The sequence below is a fragment of the Castor canadensis genome, chromosome 16 (genome assembly GCF_047511655.1).
Source record: "Castor canadensis chromosome 16, mCasCan1.hap1v2, whole genome shotgun sequence".
Lineage (NCBI taxonomy): Eukaryota > Metazoa > Chordata > Mammalia > Rodentia > Castoridae > Castor > Castor canadensis.
In genome coordinates, this window is record NC_133401.1 from 76,926,648 (window position 1) to 76,950,004 (window position 23,357).

The window sequence follows — 23,357 nt, forward strand, 5'->3', positions numbered from 1 at the left end:
TGGAGGTCAAGCTCTTCCCTCTGGCTACCTTGACCAGAAGGCTTAGCAAAATCAGAGGAAAAATGAACTCTACCAGGCACATGCATCTCTGTAGGCTGACCAACTAGGCATGCAGGGATTTTGTTTTTTAAGTTGACTTTCACCTTGGGGTTGTAGATGATTTTACCCCAGCCTCAATAGTGTGCCGATGTTGGATTGTACCAAAAGTGTACACCGTAGACCTACCTACATGCATGAAGCTTTTTTTTTGTGGGGTGGGGGTTGGTGAGCAGCTAACATTCACAGAATAAACACACTTTTCTTTAAGCATCAGTTTTCTCTTTTGAACTCAAAGAAAAGCCAAAGTTCCCACCTATCACTTGAAAACCTCTGCAATGTGCCAGCACCACTGTTTCCCAATGAAATTGGGAGGCCATACAGTGATCTCATTCTTTTCCTCAGAGGTGTAGTTTCTTTTTGCTCCGAGAACAAGGCACTAACTCACTCCATCTGCTTCCTCAGACTGCTCTGGATGAATGCAGGATCTATTATTTATCATAAAATGCACTCAGGTGCATTCAGCCTCCAGGCTCTGTGGCTTATGGAAGTAACATTTGTCATCAGCTTATCATAATGAAATCACTTGGAGAAAAATCCAACACTGTTAGAAAAGGAATGTGGACCTAGCACCCAGCAATGCAAATGAAAGTAGTTTTATCCTGGGCCTGATTCAGAAGTTAGAATCAGTGATCACAAGAGACGATTATTTCCCCCTCCATTATATCGGTAGAGCACGGATGCATTCACTTACCCCAGCCAAGCCGGTGTTCCTACTGAGCAGGCTCCATTATAAGTTAAAGAAATCAGCTCTTGAAAGTGGCCTGGTTTCTCTTGTACAGCGTGACTGAAATATTTCTCTTTCTATAGCATTTTTCATTTCTCTGATTATGTCAAAGCAAGGCCTTAAGGTAACAGTCACTCAGAAACTCAGAGAAAAGGAGACACAGGAAAGAAATCACTGTAACCAATGAAAGAAAATGCAAAAAAAAAAAGCTGCCTCACTAGGCCCAGGCATGAAGGAGAAGAATAGCAAGCCTGTGAGTGTGGGGCTCAGGCTCAGAACAGTGAAGGGAGTGTTCTTGGCTTGGCTGTAGCCTGGCATAGTACCAGTCAGACATGTTTCTTGCATTAATTTCTACTTTCTATCAATCAATGAGATAGAAGTATCAAAATTTGTAAGTGATTTTATTCTATGTGCATAGCACAAAAATGACTTTGTCCATTTACATTCTGCAATTCATGTAATTAAGTGAGAGACAATTATAATCTTGTGGTTCTCATTGGAGGCCTGGAATAGAATTCAGTTGCTGGGTTTCAAGGGCTCTTAAGGAAAGAGTCTGCAGTAACTTTTATTTGTGTGCTGGTGATGGATTTGCTCTCAAAGCTTCTGAAATCCCATTTTTCCATAGTCACAGTTCTTATTGATTACTATTTGATTATACAAAATAAGAAAAGTGGGACCGATATATCATACTTACTGACTGTGGGGATGCTTACAACATATAAAACTATCAGGATTGTTTATGGTTTTATTGATAGCTTTGATTCATGTATAATCCTTTTACTGAGTTACCTGTAACTCAACTAACTGAGGTAATGAGCCAGTTTTTGTACTGATGGATTGTTATTGGTGGGTCCATAAATGAAAGACGAGGTAGAATAAGCAACAAGCCTCTTTTGAGGGTAACAAAAGGGGAATATTACCAAGCTTGGGGATGGAAAGAGGTAGAAAGAAATGAGCATATATCTAACTTCATGAAAACCTTAAAGTCTTGACTGATTGCTAGGGTAATTGTGAATTTATATATATGTAATACTTAGATCTACAGATCTTTTCAGACTACAAAGAAGAAACATGGATATAAGAACATTTTACAAAGGGAAGAAACACCCACAACAATATCTAAAATCCAAAGAACTATAGGTATAAGACACAAGTAGAAATTTGTTTTATTTTGCCTATTCTCATTATTTAAAAAACAATTTCATCTGAATATATAACATATATAAATATATATAATTTTTATTGTGGTGGGAGCACATTGTTGCATTTACAAAAATTCTTACAAAATAGCAAATATATTATACTTGATTTCACCCTATTGATAATTCTCCTTTATCCACTACCCCCATTCCTGGAATAGTTTCAATAGGTCTCATGTTGCCATTTACATACATGTGTACATGGTATTTGTACTATATTCACCTCCTACACCCTTTCCCCACCTCCTCCTCCCTCCCAGACAGGACCTGTTCTGCCCTCCTTTTCTGGTTTTGTTAAAAAAAAATGATATTATTGTTTAAGATAGTTAAGTAGGGAGTTTTCTTGTGACATTTCCATGTATATATGTACTATAACCCAAATTGGTTCATCTCCTCTCTTCAAGTCAGAAAATTTTAAGAGCATGAAATTTGCCTAACAATTGTGATAGTTTAGAATTTTTTAAAAAAGAAATTCATTATTTTTAAGTTCTCCATCTGCTAAAGATGAGTGCTTTCAAGCTCCTGCTCCTTTCCTTCCCTTTACTCAGAGTCTCCTGGTTTCTTAGCACAAATGTCATGTGGAATCACAGATGTGGTTAAATTGTTGAATGTTGGCACATGAGGCAGTTTGATGTCACTTCATGCTGATTTCTTGCACAAGCTCAGAGAGGTGGTTATGCCTACTGAAGAACACACAGGAAGGCGGTAGCAAATATGGGACCACAGAACACATCTCCTTACTGCCACTTTCCTAGTAAATAGAGAGGTGCATGCACATTTGGGACACATGCATTTAGAGCAACACTTGGGCTGTCATGACAACCAATGTATATAGACTCTTCCTACTATATGTCCTTTTCCCATAGTGCCCAGAAATTACAAATATTAATAAATTTGATCATGAAATTGAAAGTATATGCTACTGCCTAATTAGACTCTAGTCACAAATAATAAATGCTATATTCAGTCTTTGTGAGAGAAGCCATGTTTCTCTCGTTTGGCTGCTGGAATTCCCTAATAAATCATATTAAAAGATCACGTCACAGGCCTTTGTTATAGCCCCCATTTCCAGAAACCAACTTTTTTTTTTATACTTAAGTAAATTTAACATTTTGCATGTATTTGCATATGTCATTGATTACATCATGCATTCATTTCTGTTTGATGGACAGTGTGCTGTAAGCTTTTGTATTCTTGCAACACAAACTTGCTAAAGAAACAGTTATTGACAGAAGCTTTTACTCCCATCCCCCACCACCAGTACCACACAAGTATGATGAACATATCATAAGCTTCAGACTAGTTACTTTCTGCAAACTGTGCTAATTTTAACAGTGGCAACTGTTATAATTATTACTGCCCTTGTGCCAAGAACTATGTTAAGCGTTCTACATATTCATTTCATACTTTACCATAGCATAATTATTCTCATTTCATAGGGGAGGAAATGGGAGTGAAGGAAAGAGTATTTACATAACTAAATATGTATTCTCACCTACCTAGGATGTAGGATTGTTACTATTCACCTTTGGAGGACATCTGGATTATTTCCAGCTTTGCCAGGCATGGTGGTGCACACTAGCAATGGGGAGGCTGAAATAGGAGGACCATGAGTTCAAGGCCAGCCTAGGCTACAGAATGAGTTTGAGGCTACCCTGGACTATACAGTGAGACCCCATCTCACTATAAATAAATAAGCCAAAAGCCATAGGATTGTACACTTTCAATGGTGGGACTGTATATGTGATTTATATCTTGATAAAGCCACCACTTAAAAAATGGATGAAGTTGTTATAACATTTGTCTACAGGTTTTTTGCCCTGGGAAAACTGCTCAGGAGTTCAACTCTTGGATTGTATCATATTTGCAGGATTAGTTTTTTAAAGAAACTGTTAGACTCTTCCTACCAGCAGCCTATGAGGTTCAGGTTCTCCATGTCTTCACCAACATTTACTTTTTTAGTTATTCTGATAGGTGTACTGCGATGCCTTATTATGGTTTAACTACCTGATAGAAATGGTCAAATTGTACTGACTGTTCTTTCATGTGCTGATCCCCCTTTTAAATACCCATTAAAATGAAATGTTTAAGATCTTTTACCTTTGGTAATTTGGTGGGACTGGGTTTGAACTCAGGGCCTCAGACTTCCAAAGTACACACTGTACTGCTTCAGCCATACCCCAGTCCATTACGCTCTGGTTATTTTGAAGATGGTGTCTTGAGAACCATTTGCTCAGCCTGGACTCAAACCACAATCCTCCCAATCTCAACCTCCTAAGAAGTTAGTACCATGGGCACCCAGCTCCTCCTTGATAACTTGATGGTTTTTCTGATTTTTTTAAATTTTTAAGTTTTGAGTGATTTTTGTGTATTCTAGATAAGAGTCCTTTGATGGATAGGTGGCTTGCAAATATTTACTATTTGTAGCTTGTCTTTCCATCCTCTTGAAGTTACATAGATCAAAAGATTCTCTTATACCAATATTGTAGAGAAAGTTTTAATCAACATTTCTTTTTACGGTTTATAATTTTGGTGTTAAATATGAGAACTGTTTGCCTATATCTAGGTCTTCAAGATTCTGCCTATGTTATTTCTAAAAGGTTTGTACTTTTGCATGTTACATTTAAGTCTGTGATACATTTTGAGCTATTTTTATAAGGTTTAGTAAAAGTTTATTTAGATTTTTGGTTGTCCTAGCACCACTTGTGTTGCAACTATCCTTCCTCCACTGAATTGCTGTTGTCACTTTATCAAAAATCAGTTGACACGAATTCATTCTATTTTATTATTTCTCAGAGTTGTTTAAGCTATTCTAATTTACTTGAATTCACATGTAAGTTGTGAAATAATCTTGTCTAGATGTACAAAAAATTCTTTCTGGATTTTTATAGCAATTGCATTAAACCTGTACACCAGCTTGAGGATAATCAACATTATAATTTGTTGAATCTTCCAGTCTATGAACATGGTATATCCCTTTGTCTATTTAGGTCTTTTTCAGTTTCTTGCATCTGCTTTGGATAGTTTTTCAGCACACAAATCCTAAATATGTTTTGCTTCATGTGCTCGTGCTCCTTGCTAATATAGAAACACGATGGAATTGTGTGTACCTTCTGTTTGGCGATCTTGATGAACTTACATACCAGTTCTAGCCACATGTATTAGGAGATTCCTTGGATTTTCTATAGCTAATCATGTCACTTGAAAGTAGGGAAACTTTATTTCTTCTGTTTTGAAATACAAGCCTCTTTTCTCTTGCCTTATCATATTAACTAGATTTTTTTTCAGAACTAGGATGAATAAGAGTGATGGAGGGAAAATCACTTTATTATTATCGTTGATGTACTTATTAACTTGCAGGTGTTGGAGTATGTTGCTGACAGAAACTTCATTTTTATAATAAAAGCCTGGTTTGTGTCTTTGTGTGGTTGGATATTTGCATGAGCACAGTGAGATACAGTCTATGAGGCAACTTCTTCTTATTGCAGATCAGCAGAATAGCTTGTTAGCTTTTATTTTTATCTCTCTTAATGTTTCATTCATTTTAATAAAGTGCATTGTTTTCCTTTCTAAAAAAGGAAACATTTAAAAGCCATTTGATTTCTTGTTTTAGACACGTTTTTTGTGCTCAGAGTGTGTTCAGTCAAATATTTTCCCAAGGGTTTTCAATTGCCCAGAGTCCTTGACTTCTATATATCTAAGAATAATTTAGCTCAAGAAATGAAAAACAATTCTTGATTATTTGGGGTAAGTTCACTGGATTATTTTTATGTAAATTAAACAAATGTAGAAAGCATTAGTGAAAAAAACCTAAATCTCAGCAAGTTAATTAAAACAGTAACATATTAAAAGATACTTTTTTTGGCACTTGTGGGGATTAAACTCAGGGTCTTGTGGTTGCCAAGCAGATGTTTCACCATTTGAGCCATGCCCCCAGCTTGTAAAAGATATCTTTTTAGAATTAGGAAATAAACAATATATATTTATCTGCATCTTTTGCCTTATATGACCTTTTTGCTACTATTCTGAAACAATATGAACTTTTTATTTTTTAAGAGAAAGAGCAGAGGTTTATTAAGCAGAGAGGAAGAAAGAAAAGCCCCTGCATGGGAGGGATCTCAGAAAAGTTGAGCCCTGAACATTTAAGTGTAAATACGGAAAAACAAAAATTAAAATATAGAAATCCAAATGACAGGTTATAAGTAACAAAAAAGGAAAGAAAGAATTGCTGGACATTAAAAAACAAGACAAATGTATAGAATTTAAAGAAATCTTATTTATTATAAGAATTGAGAGAACAAATGATTTATGTCTAATAAAGGGAAGGGAAACTTTTAAAATGGTCAAATTTTTTTCTTTAGGGGACATGATACTTATTGTATATTGTCTAACATCATGTGACCTCAGTCCTATAGTGTGGACATCAGGGTAGGAATTTCTCAGACAACCCCATGAAAGCAGATTCTTTTTCTAGTAAACTTTAGTATTGCTTTCACTCCTAAAATGGCCAAATTTTTAAACTGAACTGCAATAGAATAAGTTCTGTGGAAAATCTTTTTATGGTCACTTTGGTAAGGCAATGCTGATTTGTCTTAATTCTAGTCATGAGAAAGGTAAGGGCTTAGTCATTGTTGAAGCAGAATATTTTAAATGCTTACAATGGAAAGTAACTTGAAGCCTTTTTTGGATGGCTATACACCTGCAAACACTGGCATTTGATTAATGAGTAGAGGTTGGATGCAGCATTGAACATGTAACAAAAATATGAGGAGGAGTTGGTTATTTGCAAGATTACCTACAAAATTAGTTCCTTGGGGCAAGGAGGATAGATAGGAAGCAGTTGGCCCTGGCATGGAACTTCTCTAGAAAAATCATATGAGTTTTATCAGAACACCTAAGAATAATACAGTATATGCAGATAGGGAAGAGGTGAGAGTCATACAATATACATTCTTCCAGATCAGTGGTTGTCACAACTGGTTTGGAGGTCATCCTGGCATCAGCAGATACAGGTCAGGGATGCTGAGCCTCAATGCACAATTTATCCTCTCATAACAAAGAACTATCTGGTTCAAAATGTCAATGGTGCTGAGGCTGAAAAGCTGGTCAAAAGTGTTTCTAAATGCCTTAGGTGATGGGTGAGGATAACTGCAGAACGGATTCACTGAGGAAATGAGGTGAGTTTGGTAGGTCCTGTGTTTTGTTCCTCAAACCAGGTGTGCCTTCTTCTCTATAGACACTGAGCAAACTCAAAGGTGAGCAATTTGAGGGAGTATAAAGTCTCAGTCGAGGCCCCTACAACTGAATTTGATTTCTGAAATATTAGAAAGTGAAAACAAAATAACAATATAGAACCTTTATACTAAAGTACTGATGAGTGTGGACAGGGTAAACTGAAGAAAAAAAATAGTGTCAAACTATCATAGTGGATGGTAAACATCTTTGTCCTTTGCCATTTAATTTCTATGATATTTAATATTCCTCAATCAGATGTCACATAGCAGTAACGTTTTGTAGACACAGTTTTCTTAAGCTGCACAGGCTTAAGTTTTAGAGTAATTGGGAGCATTTAAATACTGGAGGATTTCTCACGATAACGCAGATTCATTTTCTATAGAACAAGCCCAAAATTGCCAACAGTAGGAACACATTTCCATAAATCAATAGTCGGCTGTTACTGAATAATAAGCACTCACTTTTGACAATACTGGGGTTTGAACTTAGGGACTTGTGCTTGCTGGGCAGGCACTCTTACCACTTAGGCCATTCCATCAGCGCACCACTCGCTGTTGAATGGGCAGAATTCTCATTCCCCACATGGACTGTTTCAGTAGGTGACATCATCTTCCTAGTCTGTATAGCAACTCACTTTTCAACTTCTGTCTTGAAAGGTGGTGTTCATGCTCCTTAGGATACTCGTTTTACTCATTAGGATGATGCTACATAATTATGTATTTCAGAATATAGTATGCAATTGTGCCTAATTTTCATCAAATCAATTTTGTGCCATCTTTTGGCCATTTTTGTTTTAATCGCAGTATTGGCTTTTTATGACTTTCATCATTTTTTTTTCAGCTAATCAAAAAGTGGCTGAATAGTAAAGAAGAAAGTGATGTTTGCTGTTTCACTTACTGGGATAGAGAGCTACCACAATTTTTCTCCTAGGAATATTTTTAGAATATAAAACACGAATAAAAATATCCTGAACTATTTTGACTATTGTTCAATTTTATTGACTGGAATAACTTCCTGGAATTTGCATAAAATAACTTTAGAATAAAAATACTGAATACTAGTAATAGAAAGTATTTATAACTAAGACTCAGATGTTTTATAGAGTCAGATCAAGTCATTAGTTGGTCACAAAAAACTTGTGATTCTGTGAATAGTAATTTGTTTTAATCAACACTTGAGAAGAAATGGATTAGTTTTGATTTCACAAAGTATGGGCAAGTTTTTACATTGCCTTTGTTGTGCATAGAAGACATTTACAATGATTCATGTAAAATGTAGGGAGAACTAACGAGCTGTTAAGAATATAATCATTCCATCTGTATAGGATAATGGTTCTCACACCTTTTAGAATCAGGGCTATTTCATACTCTTCAAAATTATTTAGGACCGTAATAAGTTTTTGTTTGTATGGATATCATCCATATTTAATTTATTAGACTTGAAATTAGAAAATTTTAAGATAATGATTTTTTCATTTTTTAAAAAAAAATAACATCCATTATATACCTAACATAGATAGCATATTTTTCAAAACTATCAGTGAGAATTAAAAAAAATCTCTAATATCTGGATTGATATAAAACAGTTTATATTATAGGTGCGATAAGTCCCTAATGGGTAAAGATTGGCTGATTTTATTTTTTATTCATATGAGCATACATTGTTTGGGCCATCTCGCTCCCCTGTCCCCCATCACCACCCTCTGCCCCCCACTCCCTCTCTTCCAGGCAGAACCTGTCCTGCCCTCTTCTCCAATTTTGTTGAAGAGTAGACATAAGTATAATAAGACAAAAGCGTTTTTTGCTAGTTGAGCTAAGAATAGCTATACAGAGAGAATCCTAGCATTGCTTCCATGCACAAGTGTGTTCCAACCTGAATTGATTCATCTCTACCAAACTTCTTCACTACTTCCTGGTCACCTTCCCATATTAACCTCTGTCATTTTAAGGTTACTATATTAACTCCTCTGCAGTGGGGACATCAAACACTTTCAAGTTTTGAGTTTCCTTCCCTTTCCCTATTCCTCCTGTATGTGATCTCCCCTTAGCGTGTGACCCATGTCCAATAATATTACTGCATTTGTTTTGGGTCTATAATCTGCATATGAGGGAGAACATATGATTTTTGGCCTTCTGAGCCTGGCTGACTTTGCTTAAACGATGTTCTCTAGTTCCATCCATTTACTTGCGAATGACAAAATTTCATTCTTCTTTGTGGCTGAGTAGAATTCCCTTGTGTATAGATACCACATTTTCTTAATCCATTCGTCAGCGGAGTGGGGGGGGGAATCTTGGCTGTTTCCATAACTTGGCTATGGTGAATAGTGCCGCAATAAACATGGGTGTGCAGGTACCTATGGAGTAACCTGAGTTGCATTCCTTTGGGTATATCCCCAGGAGTGGAATTGCTGGATCATCTGGCAGATCTATGTTTAGTTTTTTAAAAAGCCTCCACATTGTTTTCCACAGTGGTTGTACTAGCTTGCATTCTCACCAGCGGTGTATGAGGGTTCCTTTTTCCCCACATCCTCATCAACTCTTGATGTTGGTGGTCTATTTGATGCTAGCTATTCTAACAGGGTTGAGGTGGAATCTTAGTGTGGTTTTGATTTGCATTTTCTTTATGACCAGAGATGGTGAGCATTTTTTCACGTTTTTTGGCCATTTGGATTTCTTCTTTTGAAAAAGTTCTGTTTGGTTCAGTTGCCCATTTCTTTTATTGGTTCATTGATTTTTTTGGGGGGGTTAGTTTTTTGAGCTCCTTGTATATTCTGGTTATCAGTCCTTTGATGTATAGCTAGCAAATACTTTCTCCCACTTGGTGGGTGGTCTCTTCAGTTTAGAGACTTTTTTTTTGTTGTTGTTGTACAGAAGCTTTTTAATTTCATGAAGTCCCATTCTTTCTCTTAGCAGCTGAACTGCTGGGGTTCTATTGAGAAAGTCCTTGCCTATACCTATTGCTTCCAGTGTATTCCCTGCTCTTTCTGTACTAGCTTCAGAGTTTCGGGTCTGATATTAAGGTCCTTGATCTATTTTGAATTGATACTAGTACAGGGTGATAAATATGGATCTAGTTTCAGTTTTCTGCAGGCAGATAGCCTCTTCAACAAATGTTGCTGGAAAAAGTGGTTGTCTATTTTCCATCATATGTTTTTGGCGCCTTTGTCAAAAATAAGGTGGGTATATCTGTGTGGATTCTGGTCTTCATATCTGTTTTTGTGCCAGTACCATGCTGTTTTTATTGCTAGAGCTCTGTAATATACTTTCAAGTCAGGTATTGTGATACCTCCAACATTGCTCTTTTTACTGAGTATTGCTTTGGCTATTCACAGTCTTTTATGTTTCCAAATGAACTTTAGGGTAGATTTTTCAATCTCTATGATGAATGTCATTGGGATTCTTATGGGAATTGTGTTAAACATGTAGATTGGTTTTGGTAGTATAGCCATTTTTACTATGTTGATTCTACCAATCCATGAGCATGGAAGATCTCTCCACCTTCTGTAGCCTTCCTCTATTTCTTTCTTCAGAGGCTTATAGTTATCCTTGTAGAGGTCATTCACATCCATTGTTATGTTTACCCCTAGGTATCGGATTTTTTTTGAGGAATTATTTTCATCTATTTTTTCTCAATTTGTTTATTGTTGATGTACAGAAAAGGTAATGATTTTTGTAAGTTGATTTTGTATCCTGCCATATTGCTAAAGCTGTTTATGGTGTCTAGGAGTTTTTGGGTAGAGTTTTTTGGGTCTTTGATGTATAGGATCACGTCGTCTACAAATAGGGATGTTTTGACAGTTTCTTTACCTATTTGTATTCCTTATTTCTTCTTGCCTTAGTGCTCTGGCTAGGAATTCCAGGACTATGTTAAATAGAAATGGGGAGAGTAGGGACCCTTGCCTCATTCCTGATTTTAGGGGAAATGGTTTCAGTTTTTCTCCATTAACTATGTATTGGTTATAGGTTTGTCATATATAGCCTTTATAACGTTGAGGTACTTTCCTTCTATTTCTAGTTTTCTTAGAACTTTTATCATGAAGTGGTGTTGAATCTTATCAAAGACTTTTTCTGCATCTATTGAGAGGATCAAGTGGTTTTTGTCTTTGTTTCTATTAATGTGCTGTATTACATTTATAGATTTGTGTATGTTGAACCACCCCTGCATCCCTGGGATGAAGCCAACTGGTCATGGTGAATGATCTTTCTGATATGTGGTTGGATTTGATTTGCCAATATTTTATTGGGGATTTTTGCATTGATGTTCATTAAGGAGATTGGCCTCTAGTTCTCCTTTTTGGAGGTGTCTTTGGTTTTGAGATGAGTGTAATACTGGCTTCATAGAATGAGTTAGGCAGTTTTTCTTCCCTTTTTGTGTCACAGAAAAGCTTAAGGAGAGTTGGTATTAGCTCTTTTTTAAAGGTCTAATAGAATTCAGTCCTGGACTTTGTTTTTGGGAGACTATTACTGCTTCAATTTAATTTTGTGTTACAGATCTATTTAGGTGGTTAATATCCTCTTGGTTAAATTTTGGATGGTCAAAATATCTAGAAACTTGTCTATTTCTTCAAGATTTTCAAATTTATTTGAATATAGGTTCTCAAAGTAGTCTCTGATGATTCCCTGAATTTCCATGGTGTTTGCTATCTCCCCTTTTGCATTTCTGATGTTACTGATTTGGGTTTTTTCCTCTCTTCATTTTAGTCAGATTTGCCAGGGGTCTGTAAATCTTGCTTATTTTTTTTTCCAAAGAACCAGCTTTTTTTCATTGATTCTTTGTATGTTTTTTTTCTTTGTTTCTATTTCATTAATTTTGGCCCTTATTTTTATTATTTCTCTCCTTGTGCTTGTTTTGGGTTTTGCTTGTTCTTGTTTTTCTAGGAGTTTGAGGTGTAGCATTAGGTTGTTTATTTGAAATCTTCTTGTCCTTTCAATATATGCACTCATGGCTATAAACTTTCCTCTTAGAACTGCCTTTGTTGTGTCCCATAGGTTCTGGTATGTCGTGTTTTCATTTTCATTAACTTCCAGGAAGCTTTTGATTTCCTCTTTTATTTCATTGATGACAGCAATCATTAAGCAATGTGCTGTTCAACTTCCAACTGTTCTGCTGTTTTTGTTGAGTTGTAGTTTTAATGCATTGTGATTAGATAGAATGAAGGGGATTATTTCTGTTTTTTTATATTTGCTGAGGCTTGTTTTGTGCCCTAAGATATGATCAATTTTGGATAAAATTCCATGGGCTGCTGAGAAGAATTTATATTGTGCAGATGTTGGATGAAATATTCTATGATTTTGATGGGTTTACCTTTATATGTTATTTGTTTTTTCTCTCTTACAGCCTTCAGTATTCTTCTATGTTCTCTGTGCTTGTTGTTTTAATGATAATATGTCATGGGGAAGTTCTATTTTGGTCATGTCTGTTTGGTGTCCTGGAGGCTTCCTGTACCTGAATGGGCATAACTTTCTCTAGACTTGGGAAATTTTCTGTTATTATTTTATTGAATATATTACAAATCCCCTTTTGCTTGGACCTCTTCTTCTTCAATGCTCATGATTCCAGGTTTGGTCTTTTGATGGAGCTGGTGAGTTCTTGCATATTCTTTTCATGGGTCTTGAGTTGTTTCACTAACAGTTCTTCAGTTTTTCCTTTAATTTCTATTTTATCTTCGAGTTCTGAGATTCTGTCTCCACGTGTTCTAGTCTGCTGGTGTGCCTTCCACTGTGTTTTGTGTTTCTGTTTCATTTTTTTGTGTGTGTGGTTTTCCATATCATGGATCACTTCCCTTTAATATTGTCAATTTTCATCTTTAATTCATTTATCTCTCTATGGTGTTTTCGGTTCCACTTTGATGTTTATTTAGGGCTCCTATGGTTCATTTATTTGTTTCTCTGTCTTCTCATACTCTTTATTTTTCGTGTCTTGGAATTTCTTCAGTGCATCTTGTACGTTTTGGTTAACCATGTCTAGTATCATCTCCATGAAATTCTCAGTGATTACTTGCAGGATTTCTTCTTTGAAGATGTTTTTGTGGACATTTTGGTGACATTTATCTTTGTTTTGTTGGAGTCTGAAAGTGGGTATCCATTTTCTTCATTTCTGTTTGAATCCTGTATTAAGTTGTTTTTTGGGGGAGAATTGTTTCCATCCCTTTTTCTTCTTCCCATCACTCCACTTGGTACTGTTCAACTATGTTGTTGATAGGCTATTTGGTGTTTTCAGTCACCTGTTTTCTTTCCCTCAATTTAATTTTTGTTTTGTGGCTGTGTTAGGTTTTTAGCTAAGTTGGTGTGTTATTTCTGTACCTGGTCTAGGTGTAATTTAGTAATAACTAATTCACAGGTTTAATACCTGACCATTACTTTAAATGTTATATAGAAGACCACTTGGTGGTAATATATATAAGCAGTGGGAGTTGGGGGGTTAATGTTTGTAAGATTAACTATAGAAATTTGGGGAATTATATAGGGTGGCACTAAAGGGGGAGGTGGGAAGTGGGGTGGCTGAGTGTGGGAAGCAGTGTGGGGGCTGGTTTCTGTGGTCGTTGTGTGTGTTCGGGTGCATTTCTGTTGTAGTGGAGGGTGCTTGTGTCAGGGATGGCAGGGGTTTGGGGTTGTGTAAAGTTGGTATAGTAGGTTGTTCAGTGGGTGATGAGTGTATAGGAGGGAAGGATGGTCTGGTGACAGGTTTGGGGAGAATGGGAGGGGAAGGTGAGGGCTGGGGGAAGAGCGTGGGTGAAAAGGAGAATGAGTTGTTGGGGAGGGGAGCAATGGATTTTAGCACAGGAGAAGGCAGGAGAGTGAAGGGGGTGAGAGTAGGGATGAGAAGAGGATGATGGTAAAGTTGATAGTCTTGAAAGAAAAGAGATAATAGGAATAGAAATAAAAATAGAAAACCCACAACAAAACAAAAAAAAAACAATGGGAAAAAATGAACAACAAACAACCAAAAACAAAACAATAAAAAAGAGAAAAGAGAAAAACACCAGGTACAGGAACAATAGAATTTCAGTCTTAGTTTAAGTTCTGGAGTTACACCTCCGGCATCCATTCCTGGTATTGCCACATAAGTAGAAGCTCTGACATGGTCTCACCAGGTGATTGGCTTGTGAGTAGGGTTTTGTTCTTCTATCTACCAGTTGAGTTGAAACTGTGACTTGAGGTAGCTTTGCCAGATCATGCAGGATGGTCCAGGGTATTGATTTCCTCAGTTGACAGCTGTGTTATCTTTCAGCTGCAGCTGCTTGGTCATCTCCTCCCCCAGCAGTTCAAGATGAATGCTTCCCTCAGATTCAGGAGATCAGCTCTGTAGTCCACTAGTTGTCCTGCTTTGGAGGTGGCTTTTTGCTGTGCTTGTTTACTGGAATTTTCATGCTGGAGGCTTATTTCTTTGCCCGTCCCCCTTTCTTTGGGGCAGGGTCAGTATTCCATCACCCCTCCCTGCTGCAGTGTGTTATGATGGTTTGTTGTTTTTCAATTTTTGCGGGGCTGTTTGACTTTGGGTGCTGCTCACTGGCTCCGGAGATGAATTCTTCTACCTGCCCTGCTTTGGGGAGTGGCTTATCTCCTGCCTGTTGTTGGTCTTCCTGCTTTTCCAGTGTTTGTTTACTGATAGTTCTGCTGATATTAGCTCATTGCCCCTTCCTCTTTCTCTGCTGCACTTTCAGATTTCTTGCCCCTTTGTTGTTGTACTAGATTACAGTTTGCTGTTTATTGCTCAGTTTTTCTTGGTTGAGGGTGACTGGGGGAATTTCACGTGATGCATGGTGCTCACCTGTTTGTTCTGTAGAATGTCTCTCAGGCAGGTTTGGAGCTGGTGGCGGCAGCTGTGGCAGCGGTTGCAGCTCCCAAGTTTTGTCTGTGTAATGTGTTGTGGGGAAGCTTTCCATGGGCTAGAGTGTCAAAGGTTTGATTCTGGTTGGTGCTTCATTTCTGTCAAGTGTGGCTCTAGCGTCTAGCGAGCTTCTGGAGTTGGAGCTCAGGCTATCTGCTTCCATACTGTAGTTGCCATCTTGATCTCTCATCGGCTGACTTTAATGAGACATTATCCTAGATAATCTGAGTGGCCTAATTGAGTCAGTTGAAAGGCCTGAGAAACAGACATAAGCCTTCCCTGAAGAAGAAATTTCATGTGTGGTTAGCAGCTTCAGCTTGTGTTTGAGGACTCTAGCCTGCTCTTCCTGATGCCCATCCTATGGAACACACACCTGTCTAGCCAGCCCCACCATCATGGAAACTAATTCCTGACCACAAATTCTTAATAAACACCTCCTATGGGATCTGATTTTCTGGTTGAACTCTTACTGATAGAGGAATCCCTCAGGGTCCTAGATCTCACTTTGACAATATACATATTGTAAAGCCTTTTGTATCACTTACCTAATTAGCTTAACATAATGAAACCAGTAAGACAGAAATCATCACTTCTCCCACAGAGGATATTTTTCAAAAGGCACATATCCATTAATGCCTCTTATCTAGGTCCTTAAATTCCTGGCTATACAACAATGACCTTCTGGGATGTTTGGAAGCTTACTTACAGATACAGACACTTATATTACTTAATATACACATGCCACATGTATATAAAACATATACATACTTGTTAGATGAGAACATGAAGTATTTATTATATCCCTATTTTTAAGCTATCAGTGGAAAGTGATACAAAGGAAACACAACTTTGCTTGATGTTCAAGAAACTTGTAATTTATCTGAGAGATAAGATTATTTACCTTTGAAGATGTGAGTTAAGATTTCTTAAAGTGACCAGGAATCTGATTCTACCAACACTTCATTGAGCTTTAGGCGTTAGAACAGGGTCACTTTCTTTTTCATCTACTAGTATTAAAGAATGGAGTTTTCTCCCAGAAAATTCTGATGCTTCCAGTAGTCCATGAGTTCATGGAAGGGAAAGATAATGACAAATCAGCAGGCAATTAATGCTGACCTGTTGATTGACAGCTGACTTAGAATTCAGAGGTTGAGAAGGATATAGAAAGGTAAAGAGTAAGAAGACAGGTGGAAAAGTTAGAAGAGATGGCAAAAATAGAACAGAGATGGATTATGATTTTATGAAGACAAAAAAAAATCAAACTGGGTAAGATGTGTATGCTGAAGAGTAACAGATTTGTGTGAATAAACATTTTATGAAAGGCTGGCCAAGGAGTTGGTATTTCATTATGAGAATGAGATGACATAGTATCATGACTAAAAGAATGAACTTTGGTCATATAGAATTGGGTTTAACTTCCTGTTCAATCCTGCACAAACTGTGTGATCTTCAACAAATAACTTATCTTCTTTGGCCCTCTGTTTCTACATCTATGAACTTTCAGCAAACATGAACATTACATCTATATAAGACATGGATTTAAAAATATCTTCAGAGCTTATAAATGATGACAATTATCACTCAATAACCCATGTCAATATCTGAATCCATGGGAGATAAATTCAACTGATAACAGATAGATGTAGTAGAAGCCAGTGAGAACTCACTTGCCTAGCTATAGCTCTGATTTTTTTCTTACAGTTTCTTGGGAGCACTGAGGTTTGAACTCAGGGCTTTGCACTTGTGAGGTAGCACTCTACTGCTTGAGCCATGCCTCCATCCCTGCAGTACTCATTTTGGTTATATCCGAATTCAATAAACAGGAATGACATCTTTTAAATTTGAAGCAAGTTCTTGTCCTAACCGTGAGGCTTAGCCTTAATTTTAGAACACACAGAGAACTAGGACTATTTCTGAGTAGGTGACCACATAACAGAATATCAGTAGGACAAACCTCAAGTTTTTCCATAATTGTACAGTTTTAATAATCTACGTATCCTTAAATGTAAAGACAAGTAGATCCTTATATATAATATCTTATATTGATTTGGGAGGATAAATGACGACTACTACAGGATATTTAACAGAATTATATAGCTACTAGTTTAAACACAATTTCTAGTCTCAGCATATTGGCATGATGTGTATGTGAGTAATGGATGAGAATTATCTTTTCAAAGAATTAGACATTTTAATTTTTCATTTTGCAGCAATCACTGATTGGAATGTTATAGGAATATAAAGGAAAAATAAAGACTCAAGAAATCTCATAATGGCTTTTGCACAGAATTTTCTATTCACTAAATAAAGATACTCTAGGTGGCCATTGAGGTGGAAGGGGTCTCATGGCTAAGCACACACAGTTGTCTGGGCTCTGTGGTTCCTTAACATTGCACGTGTGTAAGGTAGCTGTGTGGAATAGAGGTAGAGCAAGATCTGGAAACAGAGAGATGTGACTTCATCTAGAAATAAAAGCTTTGTTCTAGCTACTTGTGCTAACAAGGAGTGGCTCACCATTCTATGACTTCTAAGTGAGTGGTAACTGTGAGTTAATTAAGTTTTAGCAAAGGTCTTGGACAAAAAAAACAGAGGATGAAGTGAAGACTCAGAGTTTATGTGAGCCATTATTAGCATATCCCATTGATAAGGGAGTCGGAGATTCAGAAAGTTTAAGTAATTTACTTGGTCACAAGTCAGTGTCACAGCTAAGACTATCTTGAAACTTCTAATCACTATACTTCCTCTTCTTCACACTGTTCATTGTCACCATAATTTCTCTATTTTGATTCAATTGGTTTCTATGCAGCTCAAACATCTTAGAGAAAATTCATTAACTCACAGAACTGGAATTCTAGAGATCCAAGGGCTATTACAATGTCATTGATTATCTCCTTCCATGTTTTAGGAAGGCTCTTTCCAGGTGGAAAGCTAGATTGGCCTTTGGATACTTCACACACACATACAGATTCAGCCTAAAAGCCTCAAGAGAAAGATGATGACAAAGTCCCAGGTCAGACTGATTTGTTCACTTTCTCTTGGATGCTTATCCCAAGACCAATATTTTCTGCCACAGGGATGAAAACCCTTGATTCATTAGACCTTGTGAACAGCATTGGGTCAAGGTCAGGTCTTTTTTTTTTTTTTTTAACTGCATGGAATATGTACCTCACAGGAAAAGAGGTTTTTCTAATCAGAAGTTGAGGGATTCCAGACAGACATCAACAGCAAGTATATATTATAATAGTATTCTAAAATGCAACCCAACAGAAGGAAATACCAAAGAACAGAAAATTACCAAGCACAGGAATGCAAACCAAGGAAAGGATAGTGCTTTTCTTCTAAATGAGTTGTGACAACATCTGTAATAAAACAAAGAAAAATCTAATGATAGAAGAGTGAGAGATAGAAGAGTAACTCGGTATGGTTTATATCACCTTAATTGTTTTGTACTTTTTTTTTTTTGGTACTGGGGTTTGAACTCAGATCCTACACCTTGAACCACTTCACCAGCCCTTTTTTGTGAAGGATTTTTCCAAAATAGAGTCTCTCGAACTATTTGCCCTGGGCTGGTTTTGAACTGCAAACCTCCTGATCTCTGCCTCCTGAGTAGCTAGGATTGCAGGTATGAGCCACCGGCACCCAGCTCATACTCACTCTTAAAATATGAAATATTTTATATTCTTAGAATCTGGCTGGCATCTTATAAATGCTTCTTTCCTTTCTTTGGACATATAGATTGTTCATTTGATTTTATGCCAAGCCACTGTCATTACCTTTTATGACCAAAGGCTATGAAGATCTCTGTGTGGATTAATACAATGATGTTTATATATGAAATCCCAAAAGCCAAAATCCAGCACATATTTTACACTTTGCTAACACTTCACTGGAGCTTGTATTCTGTCTTTAATTTCACTTCACAAGCACTGTGGTTGATTGGCTTTGTGAATTTCATGAGACAGTGGAATCAGAATGCTACAATATTCTTTTGGAAAGTCCCAACAGAAATTCTCAATTAAGAACTAATTTCATAAGGGCAAAATAGTTTCTGCTGGGTATTGAGGGGGTGGGGAGAGGGAAGGGGTGGAGTGGGTGGTAAGGGAGGGGGTGGGGGCAGGGGGGAGAAATGACCCAAGCCTTGTATGCACATATGAATAATAAAAAAAAAAAAAAAGATAGGGAGGGAGATGACAGATAGATGATAGATAGATAGATGATAGATAAATATATAGATGATAGAGATAAAGAGAGATGGTAGATGCATATGTACATACATATATACACAAGCTCAAGATAAAGTCCTTACCTGAATGTTATGAAAATAGAAACCTTGCCTTCCACAATGACCACATATGAAAGCTGAATTAGCCTTCAGCCATTTTCTCTTACCTCCATTCATGTATTTTTTATCCTCTTACCTTCAATCCTCTAGAGCTTTAGGCAGACCAGACATCTAGTTAAATTTGTATTTTAGAAAATTTTTAGTATAAATCTGTCCCATGCAATATTTTGGATAGACCTATGCTTTTAAAAATTTGCTGTTTATCTGGACTTTGAATTTATGTGGGCTTCCTATGTTTTTTGGTTTGGTTTTACTTTGAATTTGGAGGAATTTGGGGGGGAGAATTAATGGGATTTTTTTATTTGATAAGTTGGTTTTATGGTTTTTGGTTTGTATTTGCAAAGGCTAGTAACAATAAACCCAGGTCTTGAGAAAAAAAAGAACTAATTTCAGAAGAATTATAAAGAGAGGCATCAGTGACTATGGATTTCATAACCCACATCAAGGTCAAAGAGGTGGTGTTTAGTCATGGTTAGGAGTTAGGGCTTGCTTAAACAGCTTTGGGTTCAAATACTGATTTCCTATTCACTGTGTGACATGAGGCTAGTAACTTCACTTCTTTAAACTTTAACAACTTCTACTGCAACGTTGGGACATCATCACCCACCAAGTCATAGGTGGGTGCTCGGGGTCCTCTAAGCTCTAAATAGGGTAGAGTCACTGTTATGACAGTCATAAGAATTTATGATAGGAGATGGAATGAAACAAGAGGGGAGATGGTACTTACTGCACATCATGGGCAACACACATTTATGGACTTGAGTTATGATTGTCATGGATAGAGGTGACCATCTTATATTTTCTCTAAGAAGCCTCCCCAATTTCTTTATTGTCATTGATCCATATCCTTTGGAATTCTCCATAATCACAGATTTAATCCTTATTATAAGTTGCTTGCAACCTAAGACATTGCATTGGTATTCTCTTCATCTTGAATTCAAGTAGTTTTTCTGTAGTTATTACACCTTGCTTTTGTTTACTCTTATAGTACCATCCTGAGCTTACAGGAAGTAATGAATAAAATACCTGTCAATGAATTGCTTATGGGGAGGAATTTTCTTCTCTCCTCTAGTCACATTAGACTGTGTTACGAGTTGGCAATAGACTTCCATACCAGTAGACACCAGGTATATAGTTTGCAGTCAGAACCCTTCTCGACATGTCATAAGATTCCTCACGTTCTCCTTCTGTAAAGACACATCTAAGGCCCATCAGTCCCAAATTCTTGTACAGTAACTGTCACCCAAATTCAAATAAGCCTGTGTCTCACTAACTTTTAATATTATTCAACTACAAAAGATCCAGGTGAAAGGGGTAATGGTGGAAGGATTTTCTAATGCCTCTGATATCCACGGTTAAGTGTCACCTTTTCTGCCCAGCAGAAAAGTCACTTAGTTCATGACAATAACCAGTAACATATGAAGGTTCTCCTGGAACTTTGGTTCTAGAGCAGCCACCTCTGACTGCTGCTGTGGGACATTTTCAGGAGACCCAAGAATTTGATTCATCATCAGGTATTTCTTGATGCCTTTCCTGCACAGCAAGGTGGAAACAGACAGCATATTCAGATTGTACCTCAGCAGAAGGAACAGCCCAGGCACCACACATTTGCTGGGTACACTTTTGCACACAGATAGCATTTCTCTTCATTCAGCCATTCCTAATACTTAGTAGCACCTGTTTCTTGCTTCCCATTTATATGTGTATAAGGGTCTCCCCCATAGCAAGTTCTACATTGTGACAAACTGAATTGGGATAAAGACTATAGAACGACAGGTTCATCTTTATTCCCCATCAACCTCAGTAGTGGTTAATATTTTGCCAATTGTTTCATATTTTATTTTCTGGAAAATTCTGTGGGAAGAATGCATTCAAATTAGCTTCATAAGACTGAAAGTTCAAGTCATCATATATTCTAACCTTTCCATATTCTAATGTGTTTAGAGTTGTGATTCAATTTGCACACGGTGTATCTTTAATGAATATCATAAATCCCAAAATATCAACTCTATAATGCAATTGATAACAGCAACTATGGTATCTTAGTCTCAAGATATATGGCAATATTACTCCTATTAGAGGTTCCCACATAGAGTTTATATCTTGGTTTCCTATTTTGCTGCATATATGTCATTTAATGGAACTGAGGGGTGATATTTCAAAGAACTATGATAACCAACCACATCCTGACAATGACTGCATCATAAGGCAAGGGGAGCCTGAAGCCTGGATTACAGTTAAGTCTGCCCTACCAAAGCTCCCATACAAAAAAACCCAGCTTTTCCTCATTAATAGAAGCCACCAGCCTAACCGTCACATAAGAAATGCAGTATGGCTAATTTTACATCAGTCAATGCTTGCTTGATCTTTTCTCCCTTTTCTTCTGGCTTCCTGATACCTTGAAAATATTCAACAGTTTGTTATTATCTCAGAGAAAACCTTTTCTCATTTGACAAGTAAACATTACAAGTTTCACAGTGAGGCTTGAGGCAGTTTTTCCCATCTGTCGTCAAGATTTTACTTGTTGAAACTCCTGTTATAAAGTTTGATTTTATTAAGTGGAAAAAATCCTTGCATATTTTCCAATAAGAATACCATTTCTAAGGTATATGAACATATTATTAGAAAGAGTTTTATATTCCAATAAGAAATATATGGTCTTAACTTTTTTCTGTGTGTCTCTGGAAGTCAGAGGTTGGGTTATTGTGAGCTCATAGTACAAAGTCCTTCTGTTCTTAACAAGTCAACTATGTGATACTACGAAGCTACCCTAAATTCTGGGAAGGAAAATGAACTTCTATAAGAACCCCTAACTGGTGAGAACTAGGATTTGTCAAGGTAGAACATTAGGCATGACTCTGACTTCTCAGGAAAACTTAGTGTAGAGGATCCTGGATTTATTAGCACCATATTTATGTAGATTAAGGCAATTAAGATTTGAGATCCTCAGTAGTGAATGAAGCCAGGAACCTATGATGCACACAATCTATAATCATCCAATTTCCTTTGTTAATAAGGAAGCCAAGAAATTCATTTCAGGGCTAATTCTACATCACTCCCTGGGGAAAGTATGCATTGGAATTGATTCCAACAAATCTCGTTCTTTTTTTATTTTATTCATATGTGCATACGATGTTTGGGTCATTTCTCCCCCATTCCCCCACCCCCTCTCTTACCCACCTAACCCCTCCCTCTCCCCCCACCCCCTCGATACCCAGCAGAAACTATTTTGCCCTTATTTCTAATTTTGTTGTAGAGAGAGTATAAGCAACAATAGGAAGGAACAAGGGTTTTTGCTGGTTGAGATAAGGATAGCTATACAGGGAGTTGACTCACATTGATTTCCTGTGCATGTGTGTTACCTTCTAGGTTAATTCTTTTTGATCTAACCTTTTCTCTAGTTCCTGGTCCCCTTCTCCTATTGGCCTCAGTTGCTTTAAAGTATCTGCTTTAGTTTCTCTGCGTTAAGGGCAACAAAGGCTAGCTAATTTTTAGGTGTCTTACCTATCCTCATACCTCCCTTGTGTGCTCTTGCTTTTATGATGTGATCAAAGTCCAATCCCCTTGTTGTGTTTGCACTTGATCTAATGTCCGCACATGAGGGAAAACAAACGATTTTTGTTCTTTTGGGCCAGGCTTACCTCACTCAGAATGATGTTCTCCAATTCCATCCATTTACCAGCGAATGATAACATTTCATTCTTCTTCATGGCTGCATAAAATTCCGTTGTGTATAAATACCCCATTTTCTTGATCCATTTGTCAGTAGTGGGGCGTCTTGGCTGTTTCCATACTTGGCTATTGTGAATAGTGCCACAATAAACATGGGTGTGCAGGTGCCTCTGAAGTAACCTGTGTCACAGTCTTTTGGGTATATCCCCAAGAGTGGTATTGCTGGATCAAATGGTAGATCATTGTTTAGCTTTTT

General features: G+C 37.1%; 1 protein-coding gene across 10 annotated transcripts in view; it reads right to left on the bottom strand.

Moving 5' to 3' along the window:
• The window catches only part of Atp10b (ATPase phospholipid transporting 10B (putative)), a 316,710-nt gene that overhangs the window by 235,380 nt on the left and 57,973 nt on the right, over positions 1–23,357 (bottom strand). For 2 of the 10 annotated variants that reach the window (XM_074057700.1, XM_074057701.1), the window contains exon 1: positions 791–1,879. The exons of the other annotated variants lie outside the window; for them this stretch is intronic. The gene's annotated coding sequence lies outside the window, so the exon portion shown is untranslated. Of the gene's footprint in view, positions 1–790; positions 1,880–23,357 lie in introns of those variants that run through there. 10 annotated transcript variants of the gene reach the window in all.